This window comes from Hermetia illucens, chromosome 4 (genome assembly GCF_905115235.1).
Source record: "Hermetia illucens chromosome 4, iHerIll2.2.curated.20191125, whole genome shotgun sequence".
Taxonomy (NCBI): Eukaryota; Metazoa; Arthropoda; class Insecta; order Diptera; family Stratiomyidae; genus Hermetia; species Hermetia illucens.
Genome location: NC_051852.1, coordinates 153,827,792 through 153,837,053, shown reverse-complemented (window position 1 = coordinate 153,837,053; position 9,262 = coordinate 153,827,792).

Sequence of the window (9,262 nt, the reverse complement as noted above, 5' to 3'; positions counted from 1 at the left end):
AACGCAACTGATGCTATTCACCACCAAGATAAGGATACCTGAATTCCATCTACCACGGCTGACTGAACAAAGATTGGTTCTTTCCGCTAATGTAAAGTATCTGCAAGAACTAGCCTCTCTAGCTCGCCTATAGTGCTGATCAGACTCTGATTCCAATGCTACCATCATAATTTCGATATGGTTTGCCAATTATCGCGCCTTTCTTGCGAGTTGTTTGCGTGCGCTTGCAGGCTGATTTTCATTAACTCAATCTTCATTATAGACGGTTCCGAACTGGTTTGAAAGAGGAGGAGGGAAACTCTGAAATGCATCTCGGGGAGTATTCGAAGACCAATCCTAACTTTCTTTTGAGTTAGGGGCTGTAGAATTCACTGAAATCATTCCCATTTTCTGGTAAAAGGTGATTATAAGGGATAGAGATTTATGAACAAGGATCCTACAAATCTCGAAGTTTTTCGTGCTTCAGAAACGGATGCCACGCCTCGGAATTGGGCTAATCTTTCGGTTAGGATCTTTTATTTTCGTCAATGGATTGGATTTTGTAATGTGAAAACTCGGTATCGCGGCTCTTCCGAATGTACCTTGTTTGAACTTCAGCGAGCCTGCCGGAAGTAAGCTTGAATCTGGTGATCGGTTAGTGTTATCTGCATCTTTTTGTTCTTGAACCGATATCCGATAGAACCTAGTATTTAGGTTCCGGTCTACAATGTGGAACATTTAAGTCATCATCAATGGTGCAACAATCCGTATCCGGTGTAGGCCTGTCTTAGTAAGGAACTCCATACATTCCGGTTTTGTGCCGAGGTCCGTCAACTCGATGTCCTTAAAAGCTGTCTTGCGCGATCCATCTCTGGCAGGGTCTGCTTCGTCTTATTTTTCTACCATAGACGTTGCCATTATAGGCTTTTCAGGCTGGATCATCCTGATGCATACGGATTAAGTTACCCGGACACCGTAACCTATTGAGCCGGATTTTATTCACAGCTTGACGGTCACGGTATCGCTCATAGATGTCGTCATTATGTAGGCTACGGAATCGTCCATTCTTACGTAGGTTGCCAAAAATTCTTCGGAGGATTCTTCTCTCGAACGCGGCCAAGAGTTCGCAATTTTTTTGGCCAAGTCTCCGAGGAATATATGAGGACTGGCAACATCATAGTCTTGTACAGGAAGAACTTTGACCCCATGGTGAGACGTTTCGAACGAAACAGTTTTTGTAAGCTAAAATAGGCTCTGTTGGTCGCCAACAATCGTGCGCGGATTTGATCGTCATTGTTGTTATCGATTGTGATTTTCGGCCCTAGATAGAAGAAATTATCAACAGGAGTTGTAGTCTCCTATCTTCATTGTTTTCTTTTGACCAGCGGCAAACTGGCCGCATTAGCGTTGAAATTATGCTATCGGAGATGAACATGGACCATCTCCTGGCTGACAAGGTTGAACAGGGGGGATGTATCCTTCTGCTTTGATTTGTTCCAAGTGTTCCGTGGGTATAACGTAATAGCATGAGAGAACCACTTCTCCAGGGGCTTTCTCGTTTCGTGCGTCACTAAGATCAGTGACACTTAGAAGGGTGTGAAGCTCAAGATTGTCCTTTATGACGTGATTAGTTCCACGTGGATTTTGACGAACGACTGGATAGAACCTCACATGAATAGCCAAACGTACAAGTGGAGGATACTTGAAGGCGCTGGGTGTACAACGGTTCTCAACCGAGAACGCACAAATGAAAATTCTGCGCGAAGAAGGACGACGACTTGAGCCCAATCTCGTTGGAGGTCTACGGTTTACACAAGCAGATCCTGCTGTGCTATTCTTTTGTTGGTGTACAAGGACCCTGGATCAGATGAGGCCAAATTATCAAACGTCTTCAAAACAAAAACTAAAATATATTCCATGGCATAAGAGGCACTAAGCCGAGCAGAAGTGGAGCGTGTATTCTCGTCAGATGGAGCCTGCACTCGTTCGTGTCTCTGCAGTGAAATGTCATCGACCTAACCGTGAACATGAACTGTATTAGACGGGTGTGGAGAACGTGTACTTGCCTCCGAAAAAACTAGAATATCTGACGTTTCTCATCAGGAACGAGGAACGCCCTCCCCTCGGAGAGGGGAGCCTCTTCTTGATTTTGTTATTAACACAAACCTATCAGCGGCAGGCGAGCCTTTCCTCCTTTCCCATTTCTCCAACTTGGAAGACTTTGACGGTTAAGTGGAGGTCCATGATGTCATCCTACTGGAGAATCAGAGAATGTTTGATCAGAACGGTTGGAACTGTGGAATAGACATTCGAAGTCGCCTTCAGATGCTCGAGTACTGCAAAATTTAGGAAGAAAACATTATCATTGTGGTGGAACAAAGACCCATTAAATCTGACAAGCAGACCAGGGGAGTCTTCAACATCTCCAACAGGCGCAAATACTTGCGGCCATTAGGAACTGTCTGAATATATAAACCAGAGATCAGAAATGCTCGGAAGCGTCAGAGTTCAATACAGCAGGCATTAGCGAGTCTGCGAGACTGTCCGTTCTTAAATAGTAGTCGGAAGGTTTATAGACGGAATCTTTTGTTGCGACCCCGGAGCTGATATGCCATAGGCACTTCTCAGCCAGCGAGGAAAACTGTTGGTCAGAACCTCGCTTGAAATTTATTTAGGGCAGTCGTGTGAGATAAATGGATCGACAATCACCGAGGAAAGAATTAGATAGAGTAAAAAGGGCCTTTCCATACATAAATTCGGGGGTCCACACCGTATAATGGCAACCACACCCCATAATTTTTTGATGTTTCTGCCGTTGCGGCGTGGCTTGCAGAGGGTTCCCGGAGCTGTTTTTGGTTCGGATATGCCTCGCAATTCTGGAGGGATGCGCACTTGATTTTCATACCGAAAGCGCGCAGACATTCCAATGAGCCCGGGAAAGACTGTCGGCCCATCGGCCTCATTTCTTTTATGTTGAAGACGGTAGAGCGCGACAGCCGTTGAAAGACCGCTCGTTTTCAAATCTTAGCTTGCCTACCCCAAATGCTGAGCAATAAATACTATGGCGTCAAGCTTAATACGATCCAAAGGTTCCTGGGCTTCTGAAGTCCTGTCTGTCAAAGTCTTTAATGTACTTTTACTCCCCCCTTGAAGCTCCACATTAAATTGCAATGTGCAGCGCTGTCAAACTACGTGAGTTCGGATTTTGGACAGCGAAACCCTGTGGCCATAACAACATCCTACACGAAGCATTTCGGGAGCTCTGGGCATTTTCAAAGGATTATGCCACACTGAAGCCGAGCTTCAAAAGGTATTTTGCTGTGGGCTTTCTTAACCAGGATAGAGTGGAACACCGGTAATGTGTTGCGATGTTACGGTACAGTATTCTTCACCGCGAGTCCGTGGGTAAGTTTTCTCGGATCCGCACAGTGCAGCCGAGTCGTATAATCTTTGTAATTCGATAGCTGGACCATGGTCAGGCATAACATAGTCATTGTCAACGACAGCCATGCAGTGATGAAGGCTATACACAGAGGGACATTCTGAATAGTCTAGGCGCGACGCTAGAAGTTAACCTCTTCGGAGGGGAATGCCCAGGCCAAAGCACTGACCAGGTGGAGTTTCGTTGCTGTCTCAGCGGTTTCGCTCTTGACTTAGTAGTCGCCCCACTACCGACTGTGAAGGGTGGAGTCTCCCTATATTACTTAACAATCGCCGACGTCAGATGGTGAAGGTTTACCACTTGCCCTTAGTCATGAAAGATCTGGAACCTTCGGACCAGGTTAGACCAGACCACTCAAATACCATGCCACATCACTGCAATTCATCCTATAGATGCGTCGATTTCTTGACCCCCGATTATGGGTTTTTTTTTCAAAAGGGTTTTTATCCCATAGAGGAGAAAAGGATAGAGCACTACATACTATTATAGATAGAAAATGAACCTATCAAAAATCATATCAAATCAACTTACGCTTCTGTCCATGTGAAAGTTACTATATGCGGTGTCAAATTGTCCATACAAAATTTTCCATCCTTCACGGATGGATCCTTCGTTGACAAGTGAGCTGACGAAAAACAACACAAATATATCAGAAAAGTTCCAGATCATTGTGACCGCAGAGACGGCAACCATCTTAAAGTGTCCAGCTGTAAGTGCCATTTGAAGAAGGTGATAACATTGGTATAATCCAAAGATATTGCTTAGGAATAGAAAGATCATAACCCCGAGGTGGACGGTGGGTGAAATATAGCTTATTCGTAGTACTGACAGGTGGATTGCAGAGTTGAGATCCATGAGTTCGTCAATGGCTGCGCTGAACTTACAGTCGTTGCAAAGGATCATGCCAGATGAAAAGCCAAAACGCTGTTTCGGAATCGCTCCTTGATGTTTAAGGTTTTTAAAAATGGTGGACAGGCGATCGTTGACGGTATCATACAACAATCGGCAAGAAATATTCTTCAAGCTCCATCCGTTTACTATAACAAAAAGCTGTCCGTAGCAGAAAGTCAGGACACAAATGGCCATATTCTCCGAAGCGTGGGAGTGGGCTCGTCCGAAAATCATCATAAATATTGCACTCAGTTGATTCACTGGAAGGATGCACTTCAAGGATACTAATATAAACAGCAAATTGTGTTTAGGAGCCTGGCTCTTCACACTTAAGATCTCCAACAGGTTCATATGTTCATTTAAGATGTTTATACTTTCATCCTGCTTCCTGAGTTGTTCTATAAAAGTTGTAACGGAAATCGCGTACAACAAAAGACACTCCGGTTTTATAACCATCGCGAAAACTGTGATCGATTGTGATCGAAAATTCAGGAAAACTCCGTATATTGCAAATGGCATTGACACCAGGACAAGTCCGTTAACAAGAATAAAGTATATGTTTCCAGGGACAGAAGTTTCAACCCGCTTCGTCCTTCGGTTATTTTTAAAGGGAAAAATCGCGAGAACCTTTGAATAGACAAGCATTGCGAAGAGAAAGACTACTACGAGATAATTCAGCCGTGAATTCATTTTAAGGAAAGGTTCCTTCACCATATTAGAGACTACAACGCGAAGTGTGTACTGATGTGAAAGTCCTTCGTGGAAAAACAATCAACTAATGTCTAGGGCCTAGCGAATGTCCAAGTTTTCATTATAATTAAATGTTTGAATGGTAATAGCCGAAAATAAAATTAATAACGCTATCGGCATTTTGTTCTGAGCAATCGAACCTAGTGGGGGTGACCCATATTTTACTTTGTGTCGTTTTTATAATTTTAGTTTCCTACAGAAAGCCAAATGTCAGAGAAATGCATATCCATCTGGTCAATGGGGAAGTTCGTTGCTTTTCATTGAAAGCTCAAACTATGTTAGATATACCAATAGAAGAATGTCAGGAACATAGTATGGAAGAGTTCAGAACTGAGATTACCTTAATTGAGGAACAGGTAAATAAATCGCCGCTGTTATGTACCAAGCAACCGAACATCTCCCAACGATTACTTCGAAAGACGCAAAAGAGGTGACAAGTTGGCCGGCATCTCACTGCAGTGAGTTCTCCTGATTGGACCTAAGTGCCTTGATCGCCACTTGGCTGTCGGTCAGATTAGCAATGTTGGGTCCCCTATAGTTCTTTTGGGGTTTGAAGGAGACACATCTGTCTATGGCGTTTATTTCCATCTGGAATATGCTAATGTGCTCACTCATTGCTTCTAAGTACATTTTCCCTGGATACAATCACCTCGGCGCTTGTTCCTTCTTCTGTGAGGTAATCAGTTGTCAGTTCACAGCCACGTTCTACCAGTTTCCTAGTACCCAACGTTTTTCAAACTTCTCATTGAAATGAAACCTCGTTGTCATGTTATCTTTTGATACCAGTAATTCGGGGTACCGCCTAGAAAGAATATCAATCTTGGTCCGGTCCGGCATCAAGTTGATGTGGACTTAGGACCCCACAATTCTCAAAAAAAAGATTTTCACCTCTGGCCAAGTTTCGGTCAATAGAATTGGCGGATTTGCGCTCAATATAATTCGTAGTCATGTTGTATCTGCGAGCCGGCTCGGTCATGCTGCTCTCAAGGCAGAGGTGAGACAGCGTCTGACGATTTGCCTCTGCCTTGGTAAGAAACCTTAAAGCCGTCATCGCCTAACATTTTTTAATCAATCTTCCTTCGATTTAGGCAGCTCCGCGCTTCACTGATACCCCAGGCCATCCTGAAGATCGTCCTTCTTGTCTGTGTCTGCAGTATATATCCAAAGTAGTATGTAAGTAGGGGTGCAACTTGTTTTTTTTCCTACTTTGGATTTACTAGTCATCAGAGCCCTTGTAGCTTTCCAACAACTGTTTCCAATATGCATCTTCCAGAGTAATTTTTAGTCCAAAATATTTAACCTCTGTTCCTCGTTTCACCTCCATGTCATGTAACCTATTGGCTCTCAGGTGATCAAGCTTACGTTTCTAGTAAATCGTACTGTAGTGGTCCTGGGTGAATTGAAGCGCAGTTCCGCCTTCCTGTACCAGACACTAGCAACCTAACTAGTATCCTCATATTTGCCCCTAAAGATTAAAACAATGTCATCAGCGTGATCCTGGATCTGTATTCAAGTATTTGTTAGCTCGTCCAGCAGTTCGTCCACTACCATACTCCACCTAATCGGTGATAGTACCCCGCCTTGTGCACAACCTTGGTTAGTATTCATGACAATTGAATTCTGCCCATCCAGAAAGTCAGAGTGTTTCCCACTCCTTTGCGGGGTCTGTGCGCGATAAATTATCGAACGCACCTTTGAAGCCTGAAAACACACACGGTGCTATTTTCTTTGCTTATATATGTCTATGACCCTCTCCACCGTTTCGAGTATGGGACCATGTTAGGCAAATTGGTCGCTTTCGGAATAAACATCACTTGCTATCCTTAAAAGAGATTCTAACATGGTTTCTAGGCCTCCTTGGAGTAGTGCTGAGAAGATGCCATCTACTCTGGATGATTTGCAGTGATTTGGTTGAAAGGTTCCCATTACCAACCCATCTTAGTTTCCAACCTCTTTTGCTCCTATAGTTTCCAGTTCTCTTTTCTTAACCTTTTGCTCGTCATTGGGAAGTCAGGCTGAAGGTTGTCGCTTTTCGCCATGGGGTAGGGCCCCACAGACAATGAACGGCGCCGCGTGGTAATGTAGGCGAAGATGTTGTGTTGGACTAGTGGCGTAACACAAATTGATCACATCCGAAATGAGGACATCCGCGATTAACATGGGGTTGCACCGCTTCCAGGAATTGAGTTCTGAGAAGCTCCTCATTCTTGGTAAATGTCCCGCCTTCCTTCTTCAGACAGACAGTAGGTGTTGCCCTGTCTTTGGCTATAGTTTTGTATAGTCTGGTTGCTTCTGTGGTGGTTTTCCTTTCACAGTGTTCCCTGGAGCAGTCAGTGCATTTTTGTGCCTCTACCAGTCTTCGATTTGTTTTGCCCGGTTGAATAATTTTCGCGGTCTATTCTTATACTGGCTACCTGTTCCACCAGAGTACATCTCTTGATGAATTAACTGTCTTAGCCGGACAGCTCGCCTCATATGCGTCAATAACGACTTTTTTGAGGGCTTCCACCATTGTTTTCAGTTCCAGTTCTCTCCCGATATCATCGCTCCTTTGTAGGTGGGCCATGTTGTTGCTCAGGTGCATTGCATAGCAATCCCAATTCGTTCTCCTAGGATTCTTTATTATTTTTTTTATTTCGGAGTTGCCCTCAATATTGAATTGGATTATTCTGTGATCCGACATTTAGGGTTCATCTGACACTCTCCATTTCCTGACCAGCCCATTTATCAAACAAACGTGGGCCCTTCCAGACGGGACCACTTTCAATCAAATTGAACACGTGCTGAACCAACGCCGCCACCCTTCAGCCTTGATGAATGTCAAAACATATAGGGGGGTCAATATAGACTCGGATCCCTATCTCGTTGGCATGGCGCTCCGAGCTCGAATAACAACACAATCCAGAATCCCCTCTGACAACCAAGTGAGAGTTAACACTGAAGCCATCGACAACACTGCCCTCCGCAACACCTATAAGAGAAAAAGGGATGCCGCAATAACCGCAATAACGTTCATCAACTTGTGCTCAAGGTATGGGACAGCGAATCAATGCCTGACGATTGGCAACGAGGCATTATCTGTCTTATACATAAAAAGGAAGATATCACACAGTGCAGCAATTATAGAGGTATCACGTTGCTGAGTACCTTCTATAAGATATTCTCCACCCTCTTTGCTAGACCGGATAGCCCCACACGCCCAGAACATCATTGGCCTATACCAAAGAGGCTTCACTCCAGGCAAATCAGCAACAGATCAGATTTTCTCTCTGCGGCAAGCGATGGAAAAACTGTTGGAATATGGACAACAGTTGCACCATCTGTTCATCGACTTTAAAGTCGCCTTTGATAGTATAGCCAGGGTAAAACTGTACACGGCCATGAGAGAATTCGGTATCCCGACGAAATTAATAAGACTGACTAGGATGACCCTGACCAATGTGCGAGGCCAGATAAAAGCAGCAGGATCACTCTCAAGACCATTCGACATCAACAACGGTCTACGACAAGGGGATGCGCTATCATGCGTCCTCTTTAACCTGGCCCTCGAGAAAGTGATCCGTGATGCTGAGGTAAATGCAAGAGGTACGATCCTCTTCAAGTCCACCCAACTACTGGCCTATGCTAACGGTATCGACATCATGGGAAGAACCACCCGAGACGTACAAACTGCCTTCATCCAGATCGAGCAGGCGGCAACTGGCGCGAGATCTTGGGCTGCACATAAATGAAGGCAAGACAAAATATATGGTGGCAACGTCAGCACCGAAGACGAATCAACCAACAACATCAAACCGCACTGGTCAAACACAAACACGAAGAAGAATAAGGATAGGAGAATACAACTTTGAGACCGTTGACAATTTCTCCTATCTAGGGTCAAAAATCACAACCGATAACAGCTACGGTGAGGAAATCCGCGCACGGCTGTTGTCAGCCAACAGAGCCTATTTCAGCTTACAAAGACTGTTCCGCTCGAAACGTCTCACCATAGGGTCAAAGCTGTTACTGTACAAGACTATGATCTTGCCAGTCCTCATGTATTCCTCGGAAACTTGGGTTCTTAGCAAGAAAAATTGGCTTGGCCGCGTTCGAGAGAAGAATCCTCCGAAGAATTTTTGGCAACCTACATGAGGATGGACGATTCCGTAGCCTACACAATGACGAAATCTATGAGCGATACCATGACCGTCCGGTTGT